General features: G+C 46.1%; 1 pseudogene; it reads right to left on the bottom strand.

Annotated features, from left to right (window-relative positions):
* LOC143397266 (homeobox protein TGIF2-like) overlaps positions 1 to 19,415 on the bottom strand; it is a 109,402-nt pseudogene extending 89,987 nt beyond the window's left edge.
* Positions 19,416 to 19,784: the final 369 nt, after the last annotated feature.

Genomic DNA, 19,784 nt, shown 5'->3' with positions numbered 1-19,784 from the left:
TCATTTTGGCTTTAGCAAACTCAAGGCCATGCATTCAATCCTCAGCACCAGAATTAAATAAATAAATAAACAAATAAATAAATAAATAAAAGATTTTTAAAACAGGTCAGAAAAAAGAAGTCTTCTTTTCAGTTCTTTCTTTCTTAGGAAAGTTCTTGCCAATATAAAATGTATAAAGAGGCACTTTGTTTTCTTCTAGTACATTTCTATGTAGAAGCAAAGGGGAACTTTTCATCTGTGCTTATAGATATTATTACATTTCTTATAGATATGTTTTGTTACATACATGCAATTATAGGTTAATAATCCTGTTTTAGTGGCATGCTGATAAAAAAGAGAACAAGTAATAAAGGTTATTACTACTGCCAAAAAAAAAAAAAAAAAAAAAAGACTGCCACAGCCTTTGACCTCCTAGCCACAGAACAGATCAGATGCAAGTGGCTAACTATCAAAACTGCTTGTCATGACATTACCTACTGGCTAAGGAAAAAAAATATGTGGAGAGTTCAACAGCTCAGATTATTGCATCCAAATGGATGAAAATAAACAAACAGTTAAGGATATAGCCAACAACACAAGAGAACTAGCTTATGTGCTCATTCATACCTAGAAGGACATTAAAGTTTGGGTCCCAAATATGCTTTGGGAGATGGTTTTCAACTCTTGATAGATTTAAAAACTTAACTGGAGTAGTGGGTATTCTGCTGTTAGCCTGTGTTTTGCTCCCATGTTTGGCTCCACTGTGCGTTAAAACTATTGGGTCCACTACAGAAGCTGCTGTTGAAAGGATGACAACAACTAATGATGCTCTTAAATTTAAAGGATTAAATTATGGGGAGCATCATTAAAGGGGGGAATTGAAGTAGCACCTTCTTTCTCCACAGAAAAGCCCTCTTCACCATGACTGATTTTAGGACTGTCAGCAAAAGAGTCCATTGTAGATAAATTTCCTATTTTCATGTCACCCTGTTACTTGGCCACTGGCCAAGAAGATACCAGCACTCCAGGTGCTAGACACCCCTTTAGTAATTTTTCACAAATGTATCCAGTATAGTACTTTGAAAAAATGTGCAAACAAGGCCTCTGACCTTGAGCTGGGCATCACAGAGATGTCTACATTTTTAAGATAAGTTACAAATGGGCTCCATGGTAACAGCTGGCAGGGGGAGGAAAAAAAGGGGAGAAGAGGCTCTCCCCTTCTCAGGTGTTGTCCTTGAAGAGTTAACTTGCCCAAAACAGTGAAATAAAAAGCTGCTTTATGTGAACTTCTGCAGATTGTGAACTTCTGAGCTCCTCCCCTTACATGCTGGGTATAAAACTCTGAAACTCCCTGAACTCCGGGTTCAGGGGATTGACTGATTACAGCAAAGGCTGTACCCTCTGGACCTGGCTGCAGCCAAATAAAACTGGTTTTTGCTATCTTCCTGCCTTGCCTCATTTGTCCCTACAACAAGGGTAGGGATATTATTTTCTTACTTTGACAGGTGAAGGAGAGTGGAAGAAAGAGTTTAAGACACTTGTTCAAGGTGATAAAAAGAAAAGAATTCACATTTTAGGCCAAGGTTAATTGCTTGAAAGAGTGATCTACTTTATTCCTATTTATAATTCACTCCTTTGCATTACAATCCTTCCCCTCTTCTTCCATTATCACCCATCCTATCTCATCCTCTCTACCCACAAATCAAATATATCTATGTCCTGGGAAAAAATATCTAGATAATTCAATGGGTTTGTGTTTGTTCTTTTCTTTTTAATGAAAGTATCCAGGGAATTTGCTTCTTTCTCATTTCATTATGATTGTAGAGGCCTGGCTTGTGGCCTTTCCTATGTCTTCTAGGAATGAAGGAAAATTTTTCAAACTTGATTCTCTCGGAAATCAACATGATTTCATGAATATCCTTAGGTCAGTATTTAGACAAGAAATTCATTGCTGTGATGTATCCTCCTATAGCCTGGCTGGAATGGAGCTTGCTTTGTCATTTGTTTGGTACAGATTCTAGAACAGCCTCCATTGCTTTATACAGGTGGAACATGATGCTAGATTCACAGTCCAGAATCCCTGGGGTGACTAAGTGGGCTCCATTCCCAGGTTTTTCTCTTTACTGTACAAATGGTGTCTCATACTTTTTGTTGAAATCTTGACAGGCCAGCAAGGCTAATTAAAAATAATAATAATAAATAAAAAAGTGGTTCTTCAGAAGAGAAACCTCTGCAGGAAGCTGTTGCTGGTGCTCTTAAAGGGAAGTCTCTATCTGGCAGTGCTTCCCGAACTTTACTGTGATTCTGAATCATCTGAGGATGCTGCTAAGGTCAGATTCTGATGCTGGGATGGGGTCTGAGATTCTGAGATTCTAGCAAGCTCCCCAGTGTTGCTGCTGCTAAGGGAACAAGAACTGCAAGGGTGTACACACCTGTGCAGAGGCAGGAGACTGCCTTTCAGTGTAGCCAGCTGCTGGCCAGATTATTAGTTTGGGCTGACCTCAAATGTCATGCTAAACAGTAAAACCTGCCTCACATTCTCCCACCTTGTCACTTGTGCTGGGAGCAACACAGTGGAAGGAGCAAAGTGTAACTTGTGAACAAAAGACACATTAGCAAAAGAAAGCCCCAGAGGGAGAACCCAAAGCCAGCCTGTAGCCATGACACCAGACTAGTGACACTGAGCTGAAAGAGGGATGATCCCTGGAGGAGTTATCAAGTGACACCATCTTAATTACTCATTGAAAAGAGTGCTGCTTCCCCAGAGCATTGTTTCCTGATCAATACCCCTGTCTTGTCAAATATCCTTTCTGACCATTTATAACCAAACCTTTGATGTACTTATCCTGAGAAAGAGAATCACCTTCTCAGCCATCTGCACTTATCAGCAGCCCACATCCCACAGGACCCACAGAAGTTTCTGTGTGGAGCTATTCTGACAGGTTGGAAACTCCTCATCACTTGCTGTGTGTCAGGGACATTGGGCTGTGGATTACAGAGGCAGACATCTCCCTTTGTAGCCCCTTGTGTTATGCCCCTGAGGCAGGCCTCTGTTTTAGGGAAGGGGAGGGGTTCTTGTGAGCCCTCTTTGAGTCGTCTTGACCTGGACTTCCTGTTGTTGCCTGAAGGACTTGTGGCTGGCCATCCCATGATGTGCTGAGAGATGGTCTGGGAGGGCAGATGGTTCTCCCTTCTCTCCATGATACCACCTCATTGATTGGAAAGGCTATTGGTGAATACAGGGGATTGAATAGTGTCCTCTCAAAGTTTGTCTATATCCCATTCTCTGAATGTGTCTGATTAGAGTTAGCCATTCTTTTTTTTTTTTTTTTAACAAGGTTGGTGTTTATTTTATTTTATTTTTTGGAGCTTTATTTTGTTTATTTATATGTGGTGTTGAGAATCGAACCCAGTGCCTCACACATGCTAGGCAAGTGTTCTACCCTGAGCCACAACCCCCAGCCTGAGGCCTTTCCTTTCTATGGATCTTTTGTTTCATCACTGAGGAGGCCTGAGACTTGGCAGAGTCAGCAGAGAAGTCCCTGTCACAATGCAGTGATGCCAGCTGAACCTTCCTGCTAAGACCTCTGGACAGAGAAGATGGTCCTGATGCTTGGCAGTGATCTATGAAGACCCTCTATATGGAAGGGAAGTAAACCAGGAACCCGGAACAGCTGGCTTGAGCCTAGAGCACCCTTGTTGGCTGATGCCTTCTTGGAGTTCTCAAAAACTAAAGTGATAAGAATGTGTAGGATCTAGGGTGCCAGGTCCTGCTGCTCCTGATGAAGGCCTAGTTCTTTCAATTGACTCTAATTTCTACCTGTGAGGGTATTGTCTGCATTCAATCATTTCTTTTGCCTAGTTTATTAACTGTGGTGTGTTGATGAGTCCATCTTCGGGGTTCCCAGTCTCAGCCCTGGTCAGAAGGGCAAGTGTACTACCAGAGGTCAGTAGGGGAGGGGCTCTTCCTGTGGGAAGAGGGCTGCTGGCTTTCTCCACTCACCTGTGTGGAGCAGCATGGAACACACAAAGAGCACATTGATGGGGCCTGGTACAGATATAGTCAGCACCGAGGGGCTGGTACCACCTGGCAGAGCCACTTCCTAGGGCCTAGCACTTCGATAGGAGATGGTAAACTGATTAGGGTCTTTGCCATCCTGCCAAAGCCTGTCTGGGGAAGCCACTACCAGAGGTTGATGAACCAATTACATGTGTACAGCACTGAGAGGTTGGTCCTTCCAGAAAGGCTCAACTTCTGAATTGAGGGGCAGGGCTTGTAGCAGTACAAGTACAGCCAGTCCCAGAGGATCTTCACAGACCCCTTGGGCAAGTTCCCTCTGCACTTCCTCTTGCCAGCCAGGGAGAGAAGGCCTTCGTCTTCATGCAAATCATGTTTGACATGGTGCCTAGGAGCTAGACAGGGTCTTGGATGAGCTTTTTCTAGTGGCTTTCAGACCAATGTGGCCTCAGTCTGGGCATTCTGGGTGGGACAGGGGGAACCGGGGTTGCACGCAGCATATTGACCAGGCCTGACAGCTCACGGGTCTACCTCCTGATCTTTTTTTTTTTTTTTTTAATATTTATTTTTTAGTTGTAGTTGGACACAATACCTTTTTATTTTATTTATTTATTTGTATGTGGTGCTAAGGATCAAACCCAGGGCCTTGTACATGCTAGGTGAGCGCTCTACCATTGAGTCACAACCCAAGCCCTAACCTCCTGAGCTTTAAGAGAATACCTTCATGTGTTTTAAGCCATTAAGTCAGTGTGGTAAATTGTCTGCACTCAATCATTTCTTCTGCCTTGTTTATCAACTGTTTAAAGTATGAATTTCTGACTTTCTATAATTAGATTAATGTAGGCTGTTGAAGGAAAGAAACTATATATATATATATATATATATATATATATATATATATATATTAGTATTTCTTATGGGCTGGGATTGTATATATATATATATATATATATATATATATATATATATATATATATTAGTATTTCTTATGGGCTGGGATTGTGGCTCAGCAGTAGAGCGCTCTCCTGGCATGTGCGAGACCTGGGTTCAATTCTCAGCACCACATTTAAAAAAAAAAAAAACACATATATCTGGGCTGAGGGTATAGCTTAGCTGGTAGAGCGCTTGCCTTGCATGCACAAGGCCCTGGGCTCTAATCCCTTGAACCAAAAAAAAAAAAAAAAAAAAGGAAAAAAAAAAGTATTTCTTTTATTTCCCTGCCCCCAACCCAGTATTGGGGATTGAACCCAGGGATGCTTCATTCTTAGCCCATTTTTAAAATGTTTTGTTTTGAAACAGGATCTCATCAAGTTGCTAAGGCTGGCCTCAAACTTATAATCCTCTTGCCTCAGCCTCCCAACTTGCTAAGATTACAGGCATATGCCATGGTGCCCAACTCTTTTTCTGTACTTCTTAGTAACCAGAAAATTACATACACATATATGATCACCTCTAAATAAATATGCAACTCCATGCAACAGCATTTTACTTTTTATTTTTCTCCTCTTTTTAAAATTTGTTCTTTTAGATATACATGATGGTAGAGTGTATTTTGACATATTATACTTACATGGAGTACAACTTACACTAATTAGGATTCCATTTTTGTGGTTGTACACGATATGTAGTTTCACTGGTCATGTATTCATGTATGCACATAGGAAAGTCATATCCAATTCATTCTACTGTCTTTTCTACTCTTATCCCCCATTCCTTTCATTCTCCTTTGTTTAATCTACTGAACTTCCATAGCTGCCCACATTGTGTGTTAGATCTGCATATCAGAGAGAACATTTGACTTTTGGTTTTTTGGGATTGGCTTATTTCACTTAGCATGATAGTCTACAGGGCCATCTATTTATCATAATTTCATTCTTCTGAGAATATTCCATTGTGTATGTATACCACATTTCCTTTATCCATTCATCTGTTGGAGGATAGGTTGGTTCCATAGCTTAGCTGTTGTATATTGAGCTGCTATAAACATTGATGTGGCTGTGTCATTGCATAATGCTAATTTTAAATCCTCTGGGTATATACTGTGGAGTAGGATAACAGGGCCAAATGCTGGTTCTATTCCAAGTTTTCTGAGAAATGCAAGAGCATTTTAAAAGTCAAAAATTTTAAAAATAGGGCTGTGGGTATGGCTCAGTGGTACATTGCTTGCCTAGCATGTGCAAGGCCCTAGGTTCAATCCTCAGCCTTGCAAAACATAAATAAATAAAATAATAAATTTAAAAATTAAAATCCCCAATTATTGTCATTTCAAAAATGATCATTGAACTCACTGATGAAATTATAATGCAATTCAGGAAGAAAACAGATCAATTGTCTAGCAGCCTTCCAAGGAAGCTACACTTTGTAAAGAATGGTATGTCTGTGTCCATTTTAGTGACAAGTTAAACTGCAATAGAAATGGATGGGCAAAAAAAAAAAAAAAAAAAGAAATGGATGGGCTATCTTTGTTGCAAATGAGTTACTTACAGATGAATAGAAATATACCACTTTCTTACTAGCTTGGGGAAGAGATCAGCCTGCTTGCTAAGGAGAATGAATTGTTAGTGCTTGAGAAGTGGGAAAAACTCTGAGGGGTCCTGAATTCACAATGCTTAGCTGCTGCTTTGTATATGTTTTGTTGAATTTAATTTTGTATTTTGGAACAGAAAACTTAAACTTTAATAAATTGATACAGTTGACGTTCTACTTAGTATTAATACACATATAATGAAATGATCTCAAGGCCTGGGGCTGGGGCTCAATGGTAGTGAACTTGCCTGGCATGTGTGAGGCACTGCATTGCATATAAATAAATAAAATAAAGGTCCATCAACAACTAAAAATAAATTTTAAAAAAAGAAAGAAAATGATCTCAGTCCTGATGCTCTGCCACAGAATGCACACACCATTGGAAAAATGATAAGAGAGTTCTTGAACCTCTTAAGGAAAATAGAATGGACAATAATGTAAGCAGGGAATGAGACAAAAGGAGATACTCTGTTATTTTAACACAGTTGATTTTTTTGATATACTGATTTGCTAATCCCGGCTGCTGCTTCTATGTAAAAGAATATCAGCCATCTTGACCCATTGGGCTTTAATGATTTGGGTAATTATCAATTCCATTTGCATTTTCCTTTTTGAGGGGGGGGACGGTATTGAACTCAGGGGCACTCGGCCTATCCCCAACCCTATTTTGTATTTTATTTAGAAACAGGGTCTCACTGAATTGCTTAGCGCCTCACTTTTGCTGAGGCTGGCTTTGAACTTGCAATCCTCCTGCCTCCAGCCTCCTGAGCCACTGGGTTTACAGGTTTGCACCACCACGCACGGCTGCATCTTCCTTTTGACCATGCAATTGCACTCCAAGGACAGAGGAAATTTTGCAACAGTGTCTGAAATTGAGCAAAAAAAGATTTATTTCATTTAAAACAATTGGGTAAACAGGGGAGATAACAAAGAGTGTGCTAGTAACACTGGACCCTGCTGCATGTCTGCATGTATTCTGGCTGAGATTCATGGTTTATCAACAGTAATAGCTACTGTCTGTCATTGATGCTGCTTCTTTCTCTTGGTTCCCCGGGCACCTAACAGCTTAACTCAGATGGAGTCCCTAGAAGAAAAAAGTTTATTTTTCTGTTTCCCCCAAATTGGTGGCCAGGCTGTATTGCTCCTGTGCTAGTCTTCCATACATCACAACTCTCTGCTTGTTCTCGGCCAGCTGCTTAAGGTACACTGGACATACTATTAGGCTTATTGACTGAAATGATGCATCAATTAAATGATAATACATAAAAATATTTCCTTATAAACTCACAATACCTGACATTAGCAAGTGTATGGCTTGTCTCAATTAATTTACCTCTAAAACTCTCCAAGAGCCTGAGGATGAAGGTGGCAGATGATTTAAGTGGAAGACAGAACTTAGCTCTTAGCTGAGGTGCTCTGAGCCCCTCACCTTGGTTTGCGTGTGATGCTGAAATCCCGGTGCCAAGAGTGAATAGGTTGTCTTCTCATTCTCTTCCTCTTATTTTGTGATTGTGTCTTGTCAACTGTCATTGACTTCTTCCTTTGTCTTCCCACAGCATCCCTTTTGTGCTTTTTCTGTGTCATTTTGCCTTTAGGGTAGTTTTGGTTGCTTATGTTGGGCCTCAGCTCCTATAAAGATTAAGTTCCTTGACAGTCAAAAATTTATCACTCAGAGAACTTGCCTAGCCTGTGTGAGGCACTGGGTTTGATCCTCAGCACCACATTAAAAAAATAAATAAAGTCATGCTGTCTGTCTATACTATAAATTTTTTTAAAGTTATTACTCACATTTATCTCCCTCACAACATATCAAAGCTCTGCGCACATACACATTTGCTGAGTATTTATTGAGTAAATAATGGCAACTGATTGAATTATTAACTTACTGATTCCTACAGGGCCAGGTCTGCAATGGCCTGGAAGAGTGACCTGGTAGATGCTTACCAAGGATCTTTACTGAATCCTTTAAAAAATTATGTAGAATATAAATTTTTAAGCAAATTCCTTTTTTTAAAAAAAAATTAATATTTTTTTTTTTTAGTTTCTGATAAACTTTATTTTATCTTATATGTGGTGCTAAGAATCAAACCCAGTGCCTCACACATTCTAAGCTAGTGCTCTACCACTGAGACACAAGCCCAGCCCTGCCAGCCCAGCCCTGCTTTTTGTTTTAATTGACGATGTTTACATTCATAGCAAGTGTTGCTTTTTTTTTGGTGGTGGTGCTGGGGATTGAACCCAGGGCCTTGTTCATGTGAGGCAAGCACTCTACCAACTGAACTATATCCCCAGGCCCATAGAATCTGACTTTTAAAAAGCTGTACTTATCTATCAAATCTGCCTTATTTTATTTTTTGCCATACTCAGGATTGAACTATGGCCTGGCACATGATAGAAAGCACTCTACTAGTGAGTTGCATCTTCAGCCCTATCTTATTCATTTGACAAAGAACATGTATGTAAGGTTACTTTAGAATTTTTTACATGACCAAGCACATCCAAGGATACTTATTACTTGAATATAATTTATTGTCTGTAGAAGCCTTGGAGCTTCAAATTTCATTGAAAAGAAACACTGATGAAGTCTAAATCAATCACAGTAAGACAAAAATTAAGGTAAATTTGTCACATGGAATCATTAGGATGGTTTCAAACTAGCCCTTTTTTCCTTTTTTCTCTGTTTGAAAATGATGTTCAGTTAATCTATATAGACTTTTACATAGATAAACTAAAAGCACATTCTAAAAACTATACCTTTAGCTATTGAAATCAAATTGATAGTTTTTTTTAAAATATATTTTTAGTTATTTATTTCTATGTGGTGTTGAGGATTGAACCCTGTGCTTCCCAAGTGCGAGGGAAGTGCTCAGGGAAGTGGGGTTGTCACTGAGCCACAACCCCACTCAAACTCTGCTAGTTTTGATGGTTCATACAACAAGCCCTTACTCCACTGGGTCACCATATCCCTCTGTCAGAAAAAAAAATCCTGTTAGGAAGAGGAAAAAAGGGATGTGACAGTTCATGCTGAGAAGAACCCCTCCTGTCCATTCGCCTGTCCATTTAGAGCACAGTAACTCCAAAATGTGTCCCAGACCACCTGTATTATTTTTACCTATAATACCCAATTATCAAGAGACCCATAAAACTGTGTCAGGCTAAACCAAATAAAATAAATAACCAAAAGTGAAAAAAATTGAGAATATTTGGAAAGTTACACAAAAATTTAATAAAAAGGTAGAGATCATTTACTCACATTTGAATTAAATTCTATAGTCATATATTAAATAAGAAATATTGGATCTCTGATTACCATGTGTTTCTGACATTATCTAGATCTTGAGGCTAGATATGAGTGCTCAATTGATCTGGCACTGTGCACTGCCATAATTAAGCCTATGTGAAATAAAAATGTTTTAACAAATATATCGCGGAATGTATCTAATTCAGGTACTTTCAGTGGAATTTGAATTCTGGAATTATCTAAGAAATTATCAATTTCTTTGTTATTAAGAGGACTGAGTTGTACAAAATAAATGTATTGTCTATTATTTGTGACTCAGGTCTAATTTTTTTTGGTAAATGAAAAATATCTTTACATAACTATTAATCTGACATCTGGTGTTTTACAATACCAAAAAAGAAAGTGTTGACATTTTATAATTTGTTGCTGAAAAACAAATCCATAAAATGAAATGTCATCCTGTAATTATTTCTTAATACCAGTCTATCACAATTCCTACACTAACTTTTAAATGTGCTGTGTTTAATTTTCAGGTAGCATCAATCTCCCCGCAGCATAACTCAGGTTACTCAACATAATCTTCAGATCAAACAGTGCCTTCTGTCACTCTATAAACCAATAAGTTTGAAAAATGTGTGAATAAATTCAGTTGCAATCCCTAAGGCAGGCTTCTGATTAAGAGTTGTTAGAGTAATCACCATCTGTTGAAATCAGGGGAATATTTATCCTATAAATTCACATTTGGAATCACCATTTGGTGAAGAAAAATCCCTCTTCATTAAAGTTGGCAAACATGAGAAATGGCTGATATAACCACTTCACTAATTTATTCATTTGTTTAATTCTTTTTTTGGTACCAGCAATTGAACCCAGGGGTGCTCAACGATTGATCCACATCCCCAGCCCTTTCTTAATATTTATTTAGAGACAGGGTCTCGCTGAGTTACTTAGGGCCTCGCTAAATTGCTAAGGCTGCCTTTGAACTCACAATCCTCTTGCCTCAGCCTCCTGAGCCATTGGGATTATAGGCATGTGCCATGGCATCTGGATAGTCACTTGTTTATTTTTCAAAAAATATTGATAATCTTCTGTGTGACACCCACTTGCCAAATACTGCAGATACAAAAGTACAAAGTAGACATGGTCTCCGCCTAGAAGAATTTGCATTGGAAATAAGTAAGTCATGTGTTGCCACATGCAGTTTTTTTAAAAAAAATTTTGATCTCTTTATTTTTTATTTGTTCTTTTTAGTTATACATAACAGTAGAATGTATTTTGACATATTATACCTATGTGGAGTATAACTTCTCATTCTGTGATTGTACATGATGTGGAGTTACACTGGTCATGTGTTCATATATGAAGGTAAGAAAGTTATGTCCAATTCATTCTACTATCTTTCCCATTGGCATCCCTCCTCTTTGCCCCATCCTTCCCTGTCCAATGCAGTAAACCTCCAGCCCTTCCCTCAGTGCCCTCACCTATTGTGAGCACCCACATATCAGAGACAACGTTTGGCTTTTGGTTTTGGGAATTGGCTTATTTCCTTTAGCATCATAGTCTACAGAGCCATCCATTTACTGGCAAATGCATTAATTTCATTCCTCTTTGTGGCTGAGTAATACTACATTGTGTATATATACCACATTTTCTTTATTCATTCATCTGTTTTTACTTTATTTGTTCTAATTAGTTATACATGACAGTAGAATGCATTTTGACACACCATACATTAATGGAGTACAACTGCTCCCTCTTCTGGTTGTACACAATGTAGAATCACACTGGTCATGTAATTGTATATGCACATAGGGCAATGATGTCTGATTCATTCTACTACCCTTTCTACTCCCATATTCCCTCTTCTCCCTTCACTCTCCTCTGTCTAACCCCAATTACATCTGTTCTTCCTTAGTTCCCACCCCTTATTGTGAATTAGCATCCACATATCAGAGATAACATTTGGCCTTTGGTTTTCTTTTTTTTTTTTTTTTTTGGAACTAGCTTATTTCCTTTAGCATGATAGTCTACAGAGCCATCCATTTACTGGCAAATGCCATAATTTCATTCTTCTTTAAGGTTGAGTAATATTCTAATATATATATCACATTTTCTTTATCATTCATCTGTTGAAGGGCATATAGGTTGGTTCCTTAGTTTGGCTATTGTGAATTGAGCTGTTATAAACATTGATGTGGCTGTATCACTGTAGCATGCTGATTTTATGTACTTTGGATATATACTGAGGAGTAGGGTAGCTGGGTCAAATGGTGGTTCCATTTCAAGTTTTCTGAGAATTCTCCATACTGCTTTGCATTATGGTTGCACCAATTTGTATTCCCACCAGCAATGTGTGAGTGTACCTTTCCCCCTACATCCTCACCATCGTTTATTAATGCTTATATTCTTAATAATTGCCATTCTGACTGGAGTGAGATGAAATCTTAGTTTTGATTCACATTTCTCTAACTGCTAGAGATGGTGAACACTTTTTCATATATTTTTTGATTGATTGCATTTCTTCTTCTGTGAAGCATCTGGTTCCATTCCTTAGCCTGTTTATTGATTTGGTGGAATAACTTTCAGTTTACAGCTAGCAGCTAGCAGCTATGAGCAGCTCGGAGTGCTTGAAGAATCTACACTTGTTCAGGCCTGATAGGAACAGGATGGGATGCTCTGCCCTAGCCAGCCTTCAGTGAAACCACATCCTTGGCACTTGTAGTTAGCATTGCCAAGCTGCCAGGCCAGGAAACTGTTGGCCAGGAGCTTCAGGAATGAAACTTCTAACTTAGAAATCCCCTCCTCTAGGGACAAAGACCCTTCCTGATGATAGCAATATTTAGAATATCCTCATAGTGTGGTTACATTAGGCATAAGCTGATTGGCTTATGGATACTATCTTGCTTGTGTATGATTGATGGGCCCACCCCACTCGGACCCTATAACAATTGTATGCATTCCAAAAATAAACTGAGCTACAGGAAGACCACCTGAGGTTGTTCTCCAGCCAGTTCTCTCACCAGCTCCTGGAGTCTGTGTGTTGATTTCGCGTCTCTTCACGCCCCCCACAAAAAAATAAAATAAATAAAAATAGTGTCTTCTTTTAGGCCAACAATTGTTTGGAACACCTTTATAAGTCTGGGGCTTTCTAAGCTTAGATTTCTAAGACTCTACTCGCCAGGCAGGAGACTCCTCCCACCTGAGTGTCAGGAGAGATCCTATACAGCAGCTGCCAGGGTAGAGGGGACTGACCCTCCAGAAGGGAGACCCCCCCCAACTGGGTGTGTGGGTGAGCTTATAAATTTGGGTGAGCTTGTATAACACCTTAGCCAGATAGAGGGGACTTGGCCCTCCAGGCGTAAGGCCCCTTCCACCTGGGTGTCTGTGGGTGCTTTTATACCGACACAGGCAGGGGAGAGGAAACTCTATCCTACAGGGGTCAGACTCCTCACACTTGGTTGTTCTGGGATTTCCTATATTGCAGGAGCCAGCATAGAGGGAACTCGTCCCTCCAGGACCCCTCTCTCCTGGGTTTGGGGGGTGGAGCTCATATACCACTGCAGCCAGGGTAGTGGGGACTGGCCCATCCAGCCAGGAGACCCCTTCCACCTGGGTGTGTGTGTGTGGGGGGGATCTCCTATACCTCTGCAGCCAGGGTAGAGGGGACTCACCCCTCCAGGCGGGAGACCCCTCTCACCTAGGTGAGGGGGCGCTTATATACCACCTTAAACATGGTAGAGGGGACTTGCCCATCCAGATGGTCGACTCCTCCCACCTGGGTGTCCTGGGGAGGTCATATACCACTATAGCCAGGGTAGAGGGGACTCTCTGCTGCAGGCAAGAGACCCCTCCCAACTAAGTGTTGGGGAGAGCTAGTATACAGAGGCAACCAGGGTAGAGGGGACTTGGCGCCTCCAGGCGGAAGACCCCTCGCCCCTGAGTGTCAGGGGGGGAGCTTGTATACTGCTGCGGCAAGGTTAGAGGGGACTCGCCCCTCCAGGCCAGACACCCCTCCCACCTGGGTGTTGTGGGGGCCTCTCATATACCTTATGAGCCAGGCTAGAGGGGACTTGCCCCTCCAGGCGAGAGGCCCCTTTCACCTGGGAGTCTGGGGGAGCTAGTATACCGCCAAACCAGAGACCCCTCCCACCTGGGTGTCCTGGGGGGTCTCGAATACCTCTGTAGCCCTGGTAGCAGGGACTCGCCCCCCAGGCGAGAGACCCGGCCCACTGGGTATCAGTGGAAGCTAGTGTACCGCCCCAACCTGGGTAGAGGGGACTCGCCCCTCCAGGCGGGAGACCCCACCAGGCGGGAGACCCCTCCCACCTGGGTGTGTAGGAGGAGCTCCTATACTGCTGCATCCAGGCTAGAGGGGACTTGCCCTTCCAGTCAGAAGACCCCTCCCACCTGAGTCAGAGGGAGCTCTTACACTCCAACAGCCAGGCTATAGGCGACTCGCCCCTCCAAGCGTTAGACCCCCTCCCTCCTGGGAATTGGGGGGGAACTCCTATACAGCTGCAGCCAGGGTAGAGAGGACTCACCCATCCAGGCGGGAGACCCCTCCCACCTGGGTGTCAGGGGAGCTCATATTCCGCTGCAGCCAGCATAGAAGGGACTCTCCCCTCCAGGCCAGAGATTCCTCCCACCTGGGTGTCTGGGGGAACTCCTATACCTCCGCATCCAGGGTAGAGGGGACTCGCCCCTCAAGGCCAGATACCTCTCCCATGTGGGTGAAGGGGGAGCTCCTTTACTACTGCAGCCAGGGTAGCGGGGACTCGCCTCTCAAGCGGGGGACCCCTCCCTGCTGGGTGACTGCAGAGCTCCTATTCCTCCACTGCCTGGATAGAGTGGACTCGCCCCTCCAGTCAGGACACCTCTCCAATCTAGCGTCAGGGAAAGCTTGATTACCACTAGAGCCAGTGTAGAGGGGACTCACCAATCAAGGCGCCAGACCCCTCCCACCTGGGAGTCAGGGAAAGCTAGCATACCACTGCAGCCAGGGTAGAGGGGACTCGCCCCTCCATGCGGGAGACCACATACACCTGGGTGTCTGGGGGAGCTAGTACACCGCCATAGCCAGGGTAGAGGGGACTTGCCCCTACAGACCACTCCCACCAGGGTGTTAGGGGGAGCTCATACACCACTGCAATCAGGGTAGAGAGTACTTGCTCCTAGAGATGGGAGATCTCTCCCAGCAGGGTGTCAGGGGAGCTTGTATACCACCACAGCCAGATTAGAAGGGACTACCCTCTCCAGGCAGGAGACCCCTCCAACGTGGGTGACAGGGAAAGCAAGTGTACCGCTGCAGCCAGGGTAGAGGAGACTCGCCCCTCAAGTCGGGAGACCCCTCCCACCTGGGTGTTGGGGGAGCTCCTATAACTCTGCAGCCAGGGTAGAGGGGACTTGCCCCTCCAGTCAGGAGACTCCTCCCAGTGGGTTTCGGGGCGAGCTCATATACTGCCATAGCCAGGGCAGAGGGGTTCGTCCCTGCAGGTGGGTGTCCCTGGAGCTCTTATAGGGCACCAGTCAGGGTAGAGGGGACTCGCCCCTCCATGCGGGAACCCCTCTCACCTGAATGTCTAGGGGAGTTCCTACACTTCCAAAGCAGGGTAGAGGGGACTCGCCCCTCTAGGCAGGATACATCTCCCACCTGGGTGTCAGGGGAGCTGGTATACCAGGGCAGCAAGTGTAGAGCAAACTCGCCCATTCAGGCGGAAGTCCCCTCCTACCTGGGTGTGGGGTGGAGCTCATATATCTCCACAGCCACTGTAGAGGGGACTCGCCCCTCCAGGCAGTGGACCTCTCCCACCTGGGTGTCAGGGGGAGCTCCTATACCGCCTCAGCCAGGGGAGAGTGGACTTGCCCCTCCAAACGGGAGACTTCTCCCACCTGGTTGTCAGGGGAGCCCATATACTGCTGCAGGCAGGGTAGAGGGGACTCTCCCTTCCAGTCGGGAGACCCCTCCCACCTGGGTGTCAGGGGGAGCTCCTATACCACCGCAGTCAGGGAAGAGGGGACTAGCACCTCCAGGGTGCGGGGGAACTTGAAACAGCCACAGACAGAGTAGAGGGGACTCGCCCCTCCTGGCAGGAGACCCCTCCCACCTGCGTGTGAGGGAGAGCTATTATACCGCCACATCCACAGTAGAGGGGACTCGCCCCTTGAGGGGAAAGACTACTCTCAATTGCGTGTCAGGAAGGAGCTCCTATACCAGCACAGGAAGGGTAGAGGGGGCTATACCCTCCAGGCGGGTGACTCCTCCCACCCGGGTGTCAGGGGAGCTCTTATACTGCAGCAGCCAGGGTAGAGCTGACACTCCCTTGGCTAGAGACCCCTCCCCACCTAGGTGTGAGGGAGAGCTCATATACCTCAGCAGCCATGGTAGAGTGGAGTAGCCCCTCCAGGCGGGATACCCCTCCCACCTGGGAATCGGAGGGTACTCTTAAATCTCCGCAGCCAGGGTAGAGGGGACTTGCCCCTCCAGTTGAGAGTCCCCTCCCACCTGTGTGTTGGGGGGAGCTTTTATACCGCCTTAGACAGGGTAGAGGGGACTTGTCCCTCCAAGCGGAAGACCCCTCCCACCTTGGTGTCTGGAGGAGCTTTTATACCACAGCAGCCAAGGTAGAGGGGAGTTACCTCTCCAGGTGGAAGATCCCTCCCATCTAGGTGTCAGGGGGTCTCATATACCCCCACAGTGAAGGTAGCAGGAACTCACTCCTGGAGGAGAGAGACCCCTCCAACCTGGGTGTCTCAGGAATTCCTATACCTCTGCAGCCAGGGTAAAGGGAACTCACCTCTCCAGGTGGAAGGCCACTCCCAACTAGGTGTCTGGTGAGGGGGCTTGTTTACCTTCCTAGCCTGGGTAGAGGGAACTCGCCGTTCCAGATGGGAGATCCCTCCCACCTGGGTGTAGGGGGAAGCTCCTGCATCACCACAGCAGGGTATAGGAGACTTGCCCCTCCAGGATGGAAACCCGTCCCACCTGGGTGTCGGGGGAGCTTGAAACAGCCACAGCCAAAGTAGAGGGGACTCACCCCTGAAGGTGGGAGACCCCTCTCACCTACGTGTAGGGTCAGGGGGCTCATATACAGCTTCAGCCAGGGTAGCAGAGACTCGCCCCTTCAGGCGGGAGACCCCTTTCACCTGGGTGTCAGGGGGAGATCTTATCCTGCGGAAGCAAGGGTAGAGGTGACTCGCCCCTGCATTTGGGAGACCCCTCCCATCTGGGTATGGGGGGGAGCTCATATACCTCCACAGCCAGGGTAGAGGGGACTCGCCCCTCCTGGCGGAAGACCCCTCCCACCTGGTTGTCAGGGGAGCTCATATACTGCCACAGTCTGGGTAGAGGGGACTCGCTAATCCAAGTGGGATATCCTTGCCATTTGGTTTATGGGGGAGCTCCTATACCGCCAAAGCCAGGGAAGAGGGGACTCCAGAAGCCAGGGTATAGGGGAGCAGTCCAGCTGCAGCAAAATAACGGGGGCGGGGGGTGACGAACAACTTGTGTAGATTGATACAGCAGGAATGAGAGCCGTTTATTGTAGGACAGGAGCGGTATTTATACATTTTACACAGCTTATCTTAATTAGCATAAAATAGATACAGCAGTCAACCAATAAGGAACATCCACACTTAATGGCTCGCTTTTGTTATTTCACAACACAATCCCTCTGGCATTTTGCCAGGCGCCATCCAGACTTGTTTACAGACTCTAACAGGGGACTCGCCCCTCCAAGTGGGAGACCCCTCCCACCTGGGAATCCAGGGGACCTCATGTACTGCCACAGCCAGGGTAGAGGGAACTCATTCTTCTAGGTAGGAGACCCCTCCTCCGTGGGTGTCTTATACCTCTGCAGCCAGAGAAGACCAGACTTGCCCCTCCAGGCCTCCTCCCACCCGGGTGTGTGTGTGTGGGGGGGGTATCCTATACCGCTGCAGCCAGGGTAGAGGGGACTCGCTCCTCCAGGCGAGAGATCCCTCCCACCTGGGTGTCGTGGGGGAGGGGGGCTTCTATACTGCTGCAGCCAGGATAGAAGTGACTCGCGCCTCCTGGCGAGAGAACCCTTCCACCTGGGTGTCCAGGGGAGCTCCTATACCACCACAGGCAGGGTAGAGCGGATGCTACCATGCAGGCACCTGACTCCTCACACCTGGTTGTCATGGGAGCTCCTATACAGCAGCAGCCAGGGTAGTGGGGACTTGCCCCTCCAGACAGGAGACCCCTCCTACCTGCCTGTTGGTGGGACCTTGTATACCGCCTTACCCAGGGTAGAGGGGACTCGCCCCTCCAGGCAGAAGACCCCTTCCACATGGGTGTCGGGGGAGGGGAGGCTCCTGTACAGTTGCAGCCAGGGTAGCAGTGACTTGCCCCTTCAGGCGGGAGACCCCTCCCTCCTGGTGTAGGAGGGGGCTCTATTACCCCCGCAGCCAGGATAGAGGGGACTTGCCCCTCTAGGGACCCCTCCCACCTGTGTGTCATCGGGAGCTCCTATATCGCTGCAGCCAGATTAGTGGGGATTCACCCCTCCCGAAAGGATATCCCTCCCACCTGGGTGAAAAGGGGAACTTGTATACCACCTTCGCCAGGGTAGAGGAGACTGGCTACTCCAGGCGAGAAACCCTTCCAACCTGGCTGTCTGTGGGAGCTTTTACCACTGCAGCCTGGGAAGAGGGTACTTAACCCTCCTGGTGGGAGTTCTCTCCCACCAGGGTATCAGGGGGAGCTCCAATACTGCCACAGCCATGGTAGAGGGGACTCCACAATGCAGGAAGGAGATCCCTCCCACCTGTGTCCTGGGAACTCTTATATGGCACCAGCCAAAATAGAGGGGATTCGCCCCTCCAGGCGAGAGACTCCTCCCACCTGGGTGTCAAGGGGAGCTCCTAAACCTCCGCAGCTAGGCTAGAGGGAACTCGACCCTCCAGGTCAAAGACCCCTAGTACCTAGTACTGGGTGTCAGGGGGAGATCATATACCCCAGCAGCCAGAGTAGAGGAGACTTGCCCCTCAAGGAGGGGAGACCCCTGCCACCTGGGAATCAGGGGGAACTCTTATACCACCACAGTCAGGCTAGAGGAGACTCGCCCCTCCAGTCGGGAGAACCCTCCACTTGGGTATCCAAGGGAGCTCGAATACCACTGCATCCAGGGTAGAGGGGACTCGCCCCTAAAGGTGGGAGACTCCTCCCACCTGGGTGTCAGGGGGAGCTCATATACTGCCACAGACAGGGTAGAGGGTTTTGCCCCTGCAGGCAGGAGAGCCCTCTTAAACCTGGGTGTCCAGGGAGCAAATGTAGAAGAGACTCACCCCTCCAGAAGGGAGACCCCTCCCACCTGGGTGTCAGGGGGAGGTTGTACATTGCTGCAGCCAGGGTAGAGAGTACTTGCCTCACCAGGTGGAAGACCCCTCCCACCAGGGTGTCAGGGGGAGTTCTTATACCACAGCAGCAAGAAGAAAGGGGACTCACCCTTCTGTATGGGAGACTCCTCCCACCTTGGTGTCTGGGGTAGCTCCTAAATCTCCCAGCCAGGGTAGAGGGTACTTGCCACTCTAGGCAGGAGACCCTTCCTACCTGGGTGTCTGGGGGAGCTTGTATTCCCTGGCAGCCAGGGTACAGCGGACTGGCCCCTCCAGGCGGAAGACCCCTTCCATCTGTGAGTCAGGGGGAGCTCATAAATCGCTAAGGCCAGGATAGAGGGGTCTCGCTCCTCCAGGCCAGAGACCCCTCCCATCTTGGTGTCGGGGTGAGCTTGTATTCCTCCTTAGCCATGGAGAAGGGACTGGCCCCTCCAAGCAGGAGACCTCTTCCACCTGTGTGTTGCAGGGGGGAGGTATACAGCTGCAGCCAGGGTAGCAGGGACTCATCCCTCCAGGTGGGAGACCGCTTTCACCTGGTTTTCAGGGGAACCTCATATCCTGCTGAAGCTAGGGTAGAGGGGACTCACCCCTCGAGACAAGAGACCCCTCCCACCTAAGTGTGTGGGGCCTCATATAAAGCTGCAGCAAGGGTAGCAGGGACTT

The sequence above is a fragment of the Callospermophilus lateralis genome, chromosome 1 (genome assembly GCF_048772815.1).
Source record: "Callospermophilus lateralis isolate mCalLat2 chromosome 1, mCalLat2.hap1, whole genome shotgun sequence".
Lineage (NCBI taxonomy): Eukaryota > Metazoa > Chordata > Mammalia > Rodentia > Sciuridae > Callospermophilus > Callospermophilus lateralis.
Note: the sequence above shows the minus strand (reverse complement) of the source record. Positions and strands in the feature narration are given on the sequence as shown.